Raw genomic sequence first — 15,204 nt, 5'->3', positions numbered from 1 at the left:
TCAACAGCAACCACTATTTCTTTGTTTTTCACTGTGAGGTGGGACGACAGACCTTCCAAATTTTTTATGAAGAGGTTAAAGTTTCCTGAAGGTGCTCCGTATATACTTACTATTATAAAGAACTTATTATGAAATACTACTTCTGTCGCACAAGCTTCTGAGCGCTGCTCTGAGCAAACTTTATTAATATCAGGAGTCTTGAAATCAAAAAAGTTTCTGACAAAAATGGCAACTCTTCCTTTGTCCATATTTTCCCTACAGAAGTAAGAAGCTAACTTGAATCCTGTAATATTTAGCATATTTACACTATATGACTCCTCCGCTGCTGTTAGCCCTCCAGTGAACTCAAACATAAGAACATGTCGGAAATGTTTCGATTTTTCTCTTGGCATACCATTTTCTAGCATTCACGATTCCACTCATTATCACCAAATGACAACACGGTTGTATGTAAACTCAAATATCAACATCGAACTACAAACAAAAAATGACAATCGATAAATAAACCCATAGCGACCGGAATACCGACATGAGAAACAAAAACGCTACGAACTTATAGACCAACGTAATAGATGCAAAAGATTTAAGAAGCAGCTTACATTACAAAGAAGAGGAATAGCTGTGGGACGCAGACCTTGAGCATGTCCGGCTCGAAGAAGACGGGGTTGAAGTAGAGCCTGCGGCGGTGGTGGTGCGCCTGCAGCGGCCTGACGGCGGCCGGCGGCCCCCGGCCCTGCATCTCCGCCCCCACGGGAGGCTGCCGCGCGTCTCCGCCGCCTCCACCGGAGCCGGTCAGCGCCAGGTCTGCCGTCTCGACGATCTGCAGCGCCTCCTCCGGCAGGCACTCGCTGGCACCGCTACTGGCGCCGGACACCAGCAGGCAGCCGGCAGGTTCCAGCAGCGCCGCCTCCACCTGTAATCCAGTAGACAACACATCAAGGGAGCCCTACCTCCGTAAATATCACCGTAATACTAGATAGTGAGTGCCAACGGCCGTGCTGCAGTGGTTAAACCGGTTCCCGTCAGATCACCGAAGTTAAACGCTGTCGGGCTGGTCTAGCACTTGGATGGGTGACCATCCGGTCTGCCTGGCGCTGTTGGCAAGCGGGGTGCACTCAGCCCTCGTGAGGCAAAATGAGGAGCTACTTGACTGAGAAGCAGAGGCTCCGGGCTCGTAAACTGACATACGACCGGGAGGGCGGTGTGCTGACCACATACCCCTCCATATCCGCATCCAGTGACGCCTGTGGGCTGAGGATGACACGGTGGCCGGTCGGTACCGTTGGGTCTTCCAAGGTCATTTCGGACGGAGACAGTAACTGTTACGCGTTATTACACACTGTAAACATATACAGTAGGTTATAGACCATTTAATGATACTAACAAAATGGTTCAAATGGCTCTGAGCACTATGGGACTTAACTTCTCAGGTCATCAGTCCCCTAGAACTTAGAACTACTTAAACCTAACTAACCTAAGGACATCACACACATCCATGCCGGTGGCAGGATTCGAACCTGCGACCGTAGCGGTCTCGCGGTTCTAGGTTGTAGCGCCTAGAACCGCTCGGCCACCCCAGCCGACAATGATACTAACAACTTAAGTAAAAAAAAGAGAGGGAGGATTATAGATTAACGTCCCGTCAACGAAGAATCATTAGAGACATGGAGAAGGAGCAGAATCTTAGTTAGGGAAAGGATGAGAATGGAAGTCGGCCTTACTGTTGAAAAGAAACCATCCAGGAATTTACCTTAAGAATTTTAGTGAAATCTCGGAAATCCTTAAACAGGATAATTGGACGGAGATTTGCACCGTCATCCTCCAGAACACGAGTCCATTGTGCTAACCAATGCGCTGCCTCGGCCGGCTTAGCGTATTTCGACAATCTTAGTCGTAACTTTGTGCTAAGCTATTGTCATAAGCGACGTAGTTGTAATTTACTAGCATAACACAGCTATATACGTATATCTTATAGATGTCTGTGACTTCAAAAGGTCTCTGGAACCATAAAGTTTCATTTGACAGCTCAGTACTGTCCTCAGCTTGTTGAACCTGGAATACACCCTCAATCAATTAAAAATTTTAACAAGAGCAGTATCACGACTTACTCTGCTACCTAGGCAGCAGGTTAAAACTCAATACCAACCAATAAATGGAAATAATAGTCTAATGCACCCTGTGATAAAGAAGGCGGATTCATTCCAGCTGTTATTTTACTCTCCAACCCCCCCTCCATTTGTTTTACAAATTCTTTCAATAATGTTATTTTTACGACATGTACACAATACCAAATATCTTAAACATTAACTCAGGGCGTATCTAACTTAATTTCATTATCTGTTACATTCATTTGGTTAGTTAGAATCCGTTAGATTACTTAGAAACTATGCTGATTACAAAACATCAGTGATTTAAAACTCCTTTATCATTGTTTATGTTCATACATATACTCAATTGCTAACTTTCGGGTAAAGTACATCAAAAGTATGTACATTGATCGGCCAGAACATTATGACCCTGGACCTACTATCGATATAAGTCCGTCTAGAAAACAGCAGCGTCACCTCGCAGGGAATGACTGCTAGTTAGACAAACGCACGGTGCATATAGCATCAGTGAGCCTGCTGTCCGTGTGTAGAATGGGAAAGACGTACGATCTATCTCAGTCTGACCGAGGACAGACTGCGGTGGCCCGGACGCTCGGAACGAGCATTTCGGAAACTTCACAATTTTTCGAGTTTTCGAGGAGTGTTGTGATGAGTGCATCCAGCAAGTAACGAAACTAAGGTGAAATCACGTCTAGACGTCGTGGAGTTTGGCGGTCACCCCTCATTACAGATGTCAGACGTCATAGGCTGGGCAGGCTGGTAAAATAGGACAGGCGACGAGCTATGGCGGAACTACCATCAGACTTTAATCCTGGGAAGAGTACAAGAGTGTCTGAACACACAGTGTACACCGAACACTCCAGCCGACGACCCATGCATGTACCAATGAGAACACAGTTACATCGGTGACTACGACTGAAATGGTCACGTGACTGTCGGCATTGGGCGTCGACGCAGTGGCAGAGCGTAGCATGGTCTGATGAATCCCGATACCTTCTTCATCATGCCGATGGGAGGGCGCGAATCCTCGTCTTCTAGGAGAACAGCTTCTTGACGCCTGTATTGTGGGACGGAAACAAGTTGGTGGTGGCTCCATTATGCTCTGGGAACATTCACGTGGGCGTCCATGGGTCTAGTGGAGCTCGTGTAAGGAGCTATGACGGCCAAGGAGTATCTTACGCTAGTTTCAGACAACATACACCCCTTCATGATGATCATGTTTCCAAACGGACGTGGCAGTTTTCAACAAGATAATGCGCCGTGCCAGAAGGCCAGAAGTGTGATGGAGCAGTTAGAGGAACACAATAGTGAGTTCCAATTGATGTGCTGGTCCCCCAACTCACCAGGTGTGAACCCGATCGAATACATCTGAGATGTGATTGAATGTGGCGTTAGAGCTCATAGGCCCCCTCCACGGAATTTACAGAAATTAGGTGACTTGTGTGTGCAGAGTGTGTGCAGAGGTGGTGCAAACTCCCTCCAGCGACCTACCATGGCCCGACTGCTTCCATACCACGACACGTTGCTGCTGTTAGCCGTGCCAAAGGTGAACATGTCGGCCATTATGTACGTGGTCATAGTGTTCTGGCTGATCGGTGTACAAATAAATGAAATATCTGTAGAGCGAATGCTGGAACTGTAGAAACTTTTGCATTCATTTAGTTTCAGACTAATTAACATACTTAACTACAACATTGTACTAAAACAAAACACCACATTTTGGCAATCTAGACAGTGTAACTCAACAGTTGTATCTAAAAGGTCACATTCAGAAGAATCCTTCCCCACTATTCAATTAATCAAGAATGTATATTTTTAATTGTGACTTGTAAAACTCCAGCGAACAATAATTGATAAATGTAATCTTATAGAAGAGAGGTTCATAAAAGAGCGATTGTCGGAAGCCAAGTCAGTCAATCCGCAGAAGGTTATGATAAGAGCTATATCTGTGCACGAAATTACTTCACAATGTATGCGGACTAATTATTACAAACCACAAGTCGTAAAAGATGCAGAGTTTTATCTAAATTTGGTTTTGGAGAGTTAACACAGTGAATCTTATTCATTGATTGACTGTGAACTCCTAATTAATTTTATGAACTGTGCTAATCTTCAGTAATGCGTTTTGCAAACTGTGGCAGGTTGATTGGATTGTGAACGGTGTTATTTCCAAATTATACCTACTATGCACATCGGTGCGAATGTGTTAATGGTTTACTTACCACACGTTCGTTATTGTCAATCAGTTTGTCTCTGTTAGGTTACTAGACTCAAACAATCACATTACAGGACATCAACAGAGTGTAGTATGTGGCTTACCCTTTATCTGCGCGTAAATTATATGGAATGGAACCATCTGGTCATAAGCCGTTGGTTATTTAATATCAAAGTGCCATTGAAGTTGTCTGGATTGTAAACTTGGTGTGGAATAATTTGAAACAGCATACTTTCACCAATTACGTTTCAGCCAGATTCAATGGAGGCGCAGCTACCGGAGGCATATTTGCATATGTAAATAGATAAAGTTACAACCCCTGCCAAAGGATTTTAGGTATTTTCAGAGAATGTGGTACATATAATGTGTATTAGATATAATTAAAAAGATTAGGGCGCAGAGATATAGCTGAACGTCTGAGCATGTTTACTTTGAATGTGACAAGTATACTGAATTTAGACATAGACAAGACACAAGACTAAACAGTGTGTGTGTGTGTGTGTGTATTTAGAGAAAAGTGGTAGCAGCTTGCCACTCTAACTAACACGGAAATACAAAGCTGAACTAGATAAGCACAAATGTACAAGAAGTATCCAGCACGAAAGAGAATTATGTCTCAATAAAAACACGTCATTTAGTATGGTTGACCTAAAAAGTGACAAGATCAAGACGTGGCCTTTCAAACAATCCGTACCTAGGGGAAGAGCGGAGACAAATATTTACTGACAGAATATGGGTTTTATCTCATTGAGAGGGTGGTGTCGAGTGTCTTGTCCCATGTGCTCGCCAGCCGTTCCAGGATAAATTTATCCTATCGGCGAGCGTGCGATGTTGAATACTGGCACCGCGCCGCTGTAGAACTTATGAGGCACTTTATGGGTTTGTTGGCATCGATGTGTCCTCAAGAAAACACCGCTTCCAGGATTCAGGGTGCTGCGACGGCCTCAGACCGAACCCGCCCGGCGGATTAATGACAGAACTGATGTCACGACCAGCCGGAATGTAATTTTTAGGCGGTTTCCCACATCCGCCTCAGTTACGCGACTCGCAAATACTTTCGAAAAAGTTCTCACACTTCCGTGTAGGATAATATTAAATGCAAACAGATAGCGTTGTTGTTCAGTCTTCAGTCCAGAGACTGGTTTGATGCAGCTCTCCATGCTACTCTATCCTGTGCAAGCCTCTTCATCTCCGAGTAATTACTGCAGCCTACATCCTTCTGAATCTGCGTAGCGTATTCATCTCTTGCGCTCCCTCTACAATTTCTACCCTCCAATACTAAATTGGTCATCCTTTGATGCCTGCCGGCCGGAGTGGCCGAGCGGTTCTAGGCGCTTCAGTCTGGAACCGCGCTACCGCTACGGTCGCAGGTTCGAATCCTGCCTCTGGCATGGATGTGTGTGATGTCCTTAGGTTAGTTAGGTGTAAGTAGTTCTAAGTTCTAGGGGACTGATGACCTCAGCTGTTAAGTCCCATAGTGCTCAGAGCCATTTTTGAACCTTGATGCCTCAGAACGTGTCCTACCAACTGATCTCTTCTTCTACTCAAGTTGTGCCACAAATCCCTCTTCTCTCCAGTTCTAGTGTAGAATACAGAAATTACGTCCTTGATGGACGGTGCGAGGGAGGGGGGGGAGGGGCGGAGGGAGGGAGATAGGAAGGGCACCTGGCGGTCCGGCCGTCACCATCACTGCTAACATTGCCAAATCCACATTAACATGCCGAGCCCGCGAAGAGACGCTAAGGCCAGAAAGAAGAAGAAAATCAGAGAATTTAAGTGGTAGTCTCATAGTAGTAATGTAGTTTGCAGTCGTAAAGGGTAGTGATGGTCTGCATATTTGAGTTTAATATAGACTGAATGTCAGAGTACTTAAGAGCTTCAGGAATATGTATAGAGTCATTATTGCTATATAGCATTGGACGTCTACTGAAAGTGATGTTGACCATAATTGATTTTTAGTTCCAAGAAGTTAAATAGTGATTTCTTACGACAGATTATTCTGCTGTAATTAAAACATTCAGCATTTCGTAATGATTTTACGAATTAATTATTTTCATTATTGTTAGAGTTAAAGTTGTTATTATGCAACCTGCATTAGGTAACAAGACTGCAGGTTTAGTTTGTAACAACAATAAACATATAGTTTACCCGCCAGGGTAGCCGAGACCGCTAATGCGGTGCTTCCTGGACCCGGGGAGGCGCGCCGACCCCTGATCGAATCCGCCCGGCTGATTAACGACGAGGGCCGGTATGCTGGCCAGCCTGAATGTGGTTTTTAGGCGGTTTTCCACATCCCGATTGGTGAATACCGGGCTGGTCCGCAAGTTCCGCCTCAGTTACACGACTCGCAGACCTATGAAAACGTTCGCACTATTCCAGGGCTTACACTAGACGCAGACAGCTGGGGTACACTAATTCCGTCCTGGGGGGTTCGGGGTGGTGGAAGGAAGGGCTTCCGGCCACCCTCTGCAACTAACACTGCCACATCAATAGTAACCCGGCTGCTCGCGTTTTGCAGCGGGACAAAGGCCACAAGAAAGAAAGAAAGAACATTAAACATATAGTTTAACACCTTGCAAGGTTCAAATCACCTGTCTCCTCATCTTATACTTTCCCTTATTTCTTACTCACACCAAGTAACTCATGTATTTCCCACTCATGTCTAACAGACGTTGAACACCATTATTAATGCCTTCGCTGTCAACTGGACGTTCAGAAAACCGAAAAGAAGCGTTTCCGAGTATCCTGTCCGTTGTCTGCTTTTTTCTCCTCGTTAATGGAGTACTTTCGTGACGATGATAAAAATCTCCAGGGATTGGAAAAGGGATAAACAGATCGCTCTCGGACATGGAAATCTGGTCCAAAACAATGGAGTCGATAGTTGAAAGAAAAATGTGAACATTTCCTATCGTTAGCAGATTAACAGTACAAATTAAAAAATCAAGTGGACACATTTTTGCTAAAACTTTATTTATCTGCATAACTAATACAAGGTGCTCCATTCACAGCAGCTGTTAAACGAGGCGTCCTCCAGTTCTATGCGGGTACGAGATCGTCATACAAAGTTCAGTCGCACCAGTTCGAACAATCCTGGTGATGTTCGGACAATCCTTCCCAGGAGATCTTCTTCATTTTCTAAAGGAGTCTCATACAAAATACTTTTGGCGTGACCCCACGAGGAGAAATTAAGTGAGGCCAGAACAGGTGAATGAGGTGACCATGGAATAAGACCTCTTCTACCTACGTATCTTTGTACAAGACGTGTAATGTGAGCCGGAGCACCATACTGCCGGAAACACGAATGTGCACGAAGATCAAGTGCAATATGTTCCCAAAATGTATGGATTCTCTTAAGAACACGGGCTACACCAATGCTGTTAAGCAGGGAGAACAGATACCTAAATATTAACCAGTCATTTTCTATGCCCAACCACAGATACACAGTGAATAATTGTTGATGATTTCATAGCTGTCGAATAGGGATACTCGTGCGCCCACACGTAAGTTTTGTGACCTAAAAATTCCATTGTCGGTGAAAAGGCTTCATCCGAAGAGTAACCACTCAGCACTACAGCACCCATTGGTCCAATAGGCGAAGTCGGTAAGATTTAAACTTGCACATTATGTGAATGTAGTTGTATGATGTAGCTGTGCGATATAGAGTCTGTTTCCGTATTACTTTACACACACTATCAGTACGCGATCTGTTTCTCTTCTTATGCCCGCGAGCAAACACTGCTTCTCCACAGTCTTGAGATCGTACAATTTGTTGTCCTTCTCGATCGTTGTGTCGTTGAAGCACTTCTGTTGTTTGCCTTAACCTTTGGAACAGTCCTGGGAACATGGTATACGTAAGAATTATCCAGGTAGGGGACAAGGTCCGGCAGATACTTTTCTATTTCAATGTCCGTGAAAGAAAATCATGTCCACTAATTTCGTAACCGGTTGCAGTCCTAATTCATTACGGCTGATCCACTATAAACCACAAGTTATAAACTTACAGAACATTACATCAGAACTGACCAACTGCAACGCGGCTTTAAAAGTTTCGTGCCCCCACTCCACATGATGTGCACCCGTATGTTGCCCGGATCTACGTACCATGCAATGTTAGCAGCTACATACATCATAAATTACGTTATTACATAGCGCAAACAACGATTAGTAGGATCTCTAATTCCGGTAGCAGAGTAATCCTACGTCTCATTTGACTTAGTTCCTTCTGATTCAGTCGTATCCGGGCAAAAGTTTCTTAGCACAAATTTATAAATTTTGTCTTCTCCATAGTCTCTGGAAGTGTGTATCGGTGTAAAGTAAACACAATGTTTAGTTTCTTCGATTTTCGTCATCTGTTATTTCCGTTCTTCCAATGCGTTTTTCTAGCTGCATTTGCTCTGGTCAGTAGCCCAGACGGAATAGAATCTCTTGTCACCCAAGCCAGCTGTTTCGATGTTATGGATAATACAGTGTCTATTGACAGACAGTTTACTCCTTCTGCGAGAAGACGCACCAGAAGGTTGTGGAATATCACTTTTTTTAAAAAGAAACATATAATATCTAGATGCTTCTAAAAGGGTACCTGCCTGAAAATCTAGATATCCAAATTCTGTTTTAGCTACCGGACGAGACAATATATTGGGGATGGGTTTGAAATCTTTGTTGCTGCACAGAATCATTATTAAAATATTGTACTGGCAGTGATCGCGTATGACTTATGACACTATTCGAGTGTCCTGAGTGGTATTCCTACATGAAAATCCATAATAAAAGTTCCTATTTATGGCCCGCTCGCTACTCACTTTGTTACTTTGCTGACTCTACGTACTTCTTTCCATCTGAGCACGCCACCTGTGGCTTAATGCCATTTTTAGCATACCCTTACCTATGACTGCTTCTAATCTTCTTAGATTTCCATCACTCAGTCTGAACCAAAAGACTTCGGCAAATGTGAAATGTGTGTGTAATGGATGAATGGAATTAGGGAAAGACGTAGAGCAAGGTCGTTTCTTATCACTTACACTCCTCAACATACATTTAGAGGATATGGCGCTTGAGATTTGTGAAGATATGGTCCTTGTCACCAATGATCGAAAACAGCTCCAAGAAATTGTAGAGGAGATAGTAACTACTGGAAAAGATTACGGAATGAAAGCAAACATAAAAAACAAAAATAATGGCAATAGGATGAGATGAAAGAGTAATATAATGTTCAATGGGCAGAAATTCGCAGAAGTAGCACAGAAAGCAATTGGAGATGCAGTTTAGACATTAACTCGAAAATATCGGTAGTAAAATTGTCATTCTCCAATCATATGGAAACGGGATAAAGGGAAAGACTGATAAAACGTTATGTCTAGAATGTCATGCCGTAGTGTCGGAACCTGGACCGTGAGAAAGGAAGTCATAAAGAGAACGGGAACCTTTTGAGAGGTTGATATAGTGGAGAACGGAAAAAAATCAAACAGGTAAAGTGCATTCGAGGATGTACTGTGAAGAATGGGAGTGGAAGGCAATTACTCGATGTAACTGAACTCAGAAAATGGAGATGGATTCGAAGCCTACTGTAAGAAGGTCGTGTGGAGGGAAGAGAAGGCAAAAATGACGAGGACCCAGAGCCCAGACGGTTTGCTTAACGAATTCAGCTATAACAACCAGAAGAAGGAAGTAACCGATCGCAAAAAATTGAAAAAAAAACAAGCATCAGAGGCCAGAAAACCGATGCTAAGGGTGATCTTCTCATCCACAAGAAATATCTTCCATTTACAGTTACATGAAATAAAATTACCATCTGGTTATTTCATAATATTCAACAGGTTGCAGTTTTCATTATAGCTACAGTTAATCCACTAGTAGAGAACGTAGTCTTGCCACTGTTGGCTCCCCCTGCTAACTGAAGCTGTACCTGCTTGAAATCTGGGTAGTGCTCGTCGTAGTCGGAGCAACCGCCCCCGCTGTAGTCGGTGTCCTCCGAGTCGAGCGAGAAGGAGTGGTGCCTACGCAGCAGCGTGGGCCGCCTCGCCGCTTTGGACGCCGCTGCCGCGGCCGCCTTGGATGCCGCCTCCGCCGCCCCCGCCGCCGCCGCGGCTTCCGCGTCCTTCTGCCTCTGACGGTCGGCGCTGCGCCGCCGGTGCCTGGCCAGGTAGAGCAGGACTGCCACCACGTAGGCCGCCGCCAGCGCCCCGCCCACCGCCCCCACCAGCAGGTACGTCGAGCCGCCGCCCGCCTCGCCCCCACCGCCCCCGGCGTCCTCCTCCGCCTCCAGCGGTCCGGCGTCTGCTAGATCCGCACCCAGAACTGTCGAACCGGAGGCGACTGCAGACGGCGGGAAGTGCGCCTCCGACGCGGAGCTGTCGCCGGGTTCTGAAACAGCCACAGTCGCCCCCACATATATCTTCCGGCATTTAGAATGACACAGAATACTTCACCAGTGGGTGAGAGACTGAAGACGGCAGCAGCACTAAAATCAACAACCTCAGGTCAGGCAATGTTGTCAAGACCGTGCATAAGGCTTTCGAGGTTGAATGGGTAAAGGTTTATTTCACACTTAACTGCCAGAAAGGAAAAAGTCGTGTTTGATTGTTCATGCAGCTCTCGTGATGAATATTTTTCTGAGTTGGAGCAAATTACTTGTGCGTTCCACAGAGTTAAATTCTGTAAGGACTCCTGTACTGCTATGTGCAGAATCCGATGAAAAGCATCTGTCCTCTTGTATGTACTGTATTGTATGTTAACCGCGGCCCAGAAACGACGGAGAGGCTCCGTCCCCGCCGCAGCCGCAGTGGTCGACAACCCCACGTCGGCTACCGCAGTCCACTTCACCCCTCCCGCCGCCCCACACCGAACCCAGGGTTATTGTTGTGCGGTTCGGCCCCCGGTGGACCCCCCCCCCCCCGCCCCATGGGAACGTCTCACACCAGACGAGTGTAACCCCTATGTTTCCATGGTATAGTAAAGGTGGTGTACGCGTATGTGGAGAACTTTTTTGCGCAGCAATCGCCGACATAGTGTAGCTGAGGCGGAATAAGGGGAACCAGCCGCATTCGCCGTGGCAGATGGAAAACCGCCTAAAAACCATCCACAGACTGGCCGGCTCATCGGACCTCGACACAAGTCCGCCGGTCGGATTTGTGTCGGGGACCAGGCGCTCCTTCCCACTCCGGAAAGCCGTGCGTTAGACCGCACGGCCAACCGGGCGAGCCGTCTGTCCTCTTACTTAGCTTGCATTTATCTCGAATCTCTCGCCCAGCGTAAACTACCATGCAACTGAAAAAGGGCAGATGATTCCTGTATATAAGAAGGGTAAAAGAACGGACCCACAAAAACACAGACTAGTATCATTAACATCGGTTTACTGCATAATTCTTGAACATGTACTGAGTTCGAATATAATAAATCTCTATGAGACTGAAAAGCTTATGTCCGCGAATCAGCATGGTTTTAGAAAGCATCGCTCGTGCGGAACTCATTCCCCTTTTCTCATATGATGTGAGTGGCTCGAAGACTTCGTAAGTAATAGAACCCAATATGCTGTCCTCGACGGCGAGTGTTCATCAGAGACAAGGGAATCGTCAGGAGTGCCCCAGGGAAATGTGATAGGATCGCCTTTGTTCTCTAAATACATAAGTGATTTGGCGAGCAGGGTGGGCAATAATCTGTGTTTGTTTGGTGATGATGCTGTGGTGTACGGTGAGGTGTCGAAATTGAGTGAGTGCAGCACGATACAATGTTACTTAGACAAAATTGCTAGATGATGTGATGAATTGCAGCTAGGTCTAAATGTAGAAAAATGTAAGTTAATAAGTGTGGGCAGGAGAAACAAACCAGTAGTATTCAGATACAGGATTACTAGTTTCCTGCTTGACACAGTCAATTCGTTTAAATATGTGGGTATAACGTTGCAAAACGATATGAAATGGGACGAGAATCTTAGGATTTTGGTAGGGAAGGCGAATAGTCTACTTCGGTTTATTGGGAGAATTTTGGAAAGGCGTAGTTCATAGGTAAAGGAGACTGCATGTAGGACACTGGTGCGACCTATTCTTGAGTACTGCTCGAGTGTTTGGGATCTGTAACACGTCAGACTGCTGGAAGACATCGAAGCAATTCAGAGGCGGGCTGCTACATTTGTTACTGGTAGGTTCGAGTAACAAGTGAGTATTACAGAGATGCTTCGGGAACTCAAATGGGAATCCCTGGAGGGAACGTGACGTTCTTTTCGAGGAACACTACTGAGAAAATTTAGAGAACCGGCATTTGATGCTGACTGCAGAACGATTTCACTGCCACCAGCATACATGTCGCTTAGGGACCACTAAGCTGAGGTACGAGAAGTTATGGCTCATACTGAGGGATTTAGACATTCGTTTTTCCCTCACTCTGTTTACAAGTTGCACAAGAAAGGGTATGACTAGTAGTGGTAGAGGCTACCTTCGGTCAAGTACCGTACGATGGCTTGCGGAGTGTGTATGTAGATACGTAAATCTAGTGAACAGTAATGTGGGGTGTGTTCAGCCCTTCACCTTTGTGATGAATTGCTGGGGACACTTTCAGTGAGGAGTGTGAATGCCTGTGGAGAAACGGCAGTCCATTCTTCCTCAACAGCCGAAATCAGGGAAGATAATAACGCTGGGTGCTGCACTCAGGTGCGAAGTTGACGTTCTGCGCAGGCAGCGGAACTGCACAGAGATCGATATCCTGACAAGAACCCACCTTCCTGTCGGATGTTTTCTCGTCTTGTTGCGACGATTCATGAAACGGGAAGTTTCAAACCACGACAACGCAATCGTCGTAGCACTCGCACAGACGAAGCTGCCAAGTTACTGTTCTCGCTTCCGTTGCTATGAATCCATATGTGAGCACACGGCGGATTGAACATGAGATTGGCATTCCTAAAATCAGTGTACATCGTATTCTTACACGTCACCGGTTCCATCCTTAACATGAACATCGACATCAAGAACTGCATGGGAATGGTTTCAAGAATCGTGTACAGTTCTGTCAGTGGGCGCAGCAGCAAATACTCGCCAACCGGAACTTCTCCTCCAGTCTTCTATTTACCGATGAATGTTCCTTCTCAATCAAAGGACAGGTAAATACAAGGAACAAGCATTATTGGTCCAGCGATAACCTACGATGGCTTGGACAGGTGGAACATCAGCGTCAATGGAGAGTTAACGTCTGGGGTGGGATGCTTGATACTACAATTATTGGCCCTTATTCCATCAATGGTAGTCTAAACGGCACAGCGTATGCCACCTTCCTCAGACGAATTCTTCCTCCTTTTCTGGTTGAAGTGTCGCTAAGAACCAGAATGCTTATGTGGTATCAACACGATGGATGTCCAGCACCTAATGCCTTGCGTGCACGTCGTGTTCTAGACCGAAGGTACCCTGCCAAATGGATTGGTCGAGGAGAAACAGTTATTTGGCCTGCAGGGTCTCCTGATTCAAATCCTCTGGACTTTTTCCCTTGGGGACGCATTAAATACGTTGTCTATCGCGATATTCCAAAACTCGAGAGGACGTGCAGGAACGTATCGTGCTTGCTTGTAATTTTCTTCAGCATGCAACACTGAAAGCAGTAAATAATTCTTTTATTCAACGAGTGCACTAGTGAATCGGTGTCCAGGGTCACCACTCTGAGCGCCTTTGAATGTTCTACTCCTGAGCAGTGGTACAGGAGAGTCAAAGTCAATTTTGTGATATGTTTTTACTTGGTTTTCATTTGTTTTCTGACAACTCCATCAAGTGGACGAGTTTGTGATCCCGGGCTCAAATTCAATGTTGTGTTATATAATTAATAACATTGTGTTTCAGTGAATGGTACACTGTGACACATTTTTGAATAGGTTTTTAGTAGAGGAAATGAATTACCAAATATAAATACAGGGTATCATTTAAAAAAGTCATACCGCTGTTCATATCTTTGTAAAAACAAAGCTACAACGAAGGCAATCATGCTGGTTGATCTCCCCCTGACAGCTAAAGAACACTTGCTTGAAACATTTTGTAATTTGCATCTGGACAAACAGTTGTTTAGGGTGGTCAAGATAAATGGGACACCCTGTATATGTACATTAATGAGAGCTTGTATTGAAAATCGTGTATTATAGATATTCTCAAATGTTCGAGTTCAGCAAAATTTTTCCTATTTGTAATTACTGATCTTGGTGATGGAAGAATTATAAAATTAATTTACTTTGCATTCTTCTATTTACTGTAGCCAGAAGGGATAATTTTCTCACATAAAAGCGAACTATTAATTGCACAGAAACGTGCTGTAAAGATAACTCCTGGTGTCTCTCCCGTAACCTCATAAATGCATCTGTTTAAAATCTTAGAAATACTAAACAGCAATACATTTACTGTCTTAGAAAGTTTGTTGTGACTGAAACAGTGCGTAATAGGCTGCATGATGCACAACTTCATTCCCGACGTCCATGGCGAGGTCCATCTTTACAACCACGACACCATGCAGTGTGGTACCGATGGACCCAACAACATACCGAATGGACCGCTCAGGATTGGCATCACGTTCTCTTCACTGATGAGAGTCGGGTATTCCTTCAGCCAGACAATGGTCGGAGACGTGTTTGGAGGCAACCCGGTCGGGCTGAGCACCTTAGACACACTGTCCACTGAGTGCAACAACGTGGAGGTTCTCTGTGTTTTGGGGTGGCATTATGTGGGGGAGATGTACGCCGCTGGTCGTCCGTCATGGAAGACGCCGTAACGGCAGTAAGATACGTGAATACCATTCTCCGGCCGACAGTGCAACCATATCGGCAGCATATTGGCGAGGAATTCGTCTTCATGGACGATATTTCGTCACATCTTGTGAATGACTTCCTTCAGGATAACGACATCGCTCGACTAGAGTGGT

At 45.2% G+C, this 15,204-nt stretch overlaps 1 pseudogene; it reads left to right on the top strand.

Moving 5' to 3' along the window:
- The first annotated feature begins 985 nt into the window (after positions 1-985).
- Positions 986-1,103, top strand: LOC124799896 (annotated as a pseudogene).
- Positions 1,104-15,204: the final 14,101 nt, after the last annotated feature.

Source organism: Schistocerca piceifrons, chromosome 5 (assembly GCF_021461385.2).
Source record: "Schistocerca piceifrons isolate TAMUIC-IGC-003096 chromosome 5, iqSchPice1.1, whole genome shotgun sequence".
Lineage (NCBI taxonomy): Eukaryota > Metazoa > Arthropoda > Insecta > Orthoptera > Acrididae > Schistocerca > Schistocerca piceifrons.
This window is presented reverse-complemented; position numbering and strand designations above follow the sequence as displayed.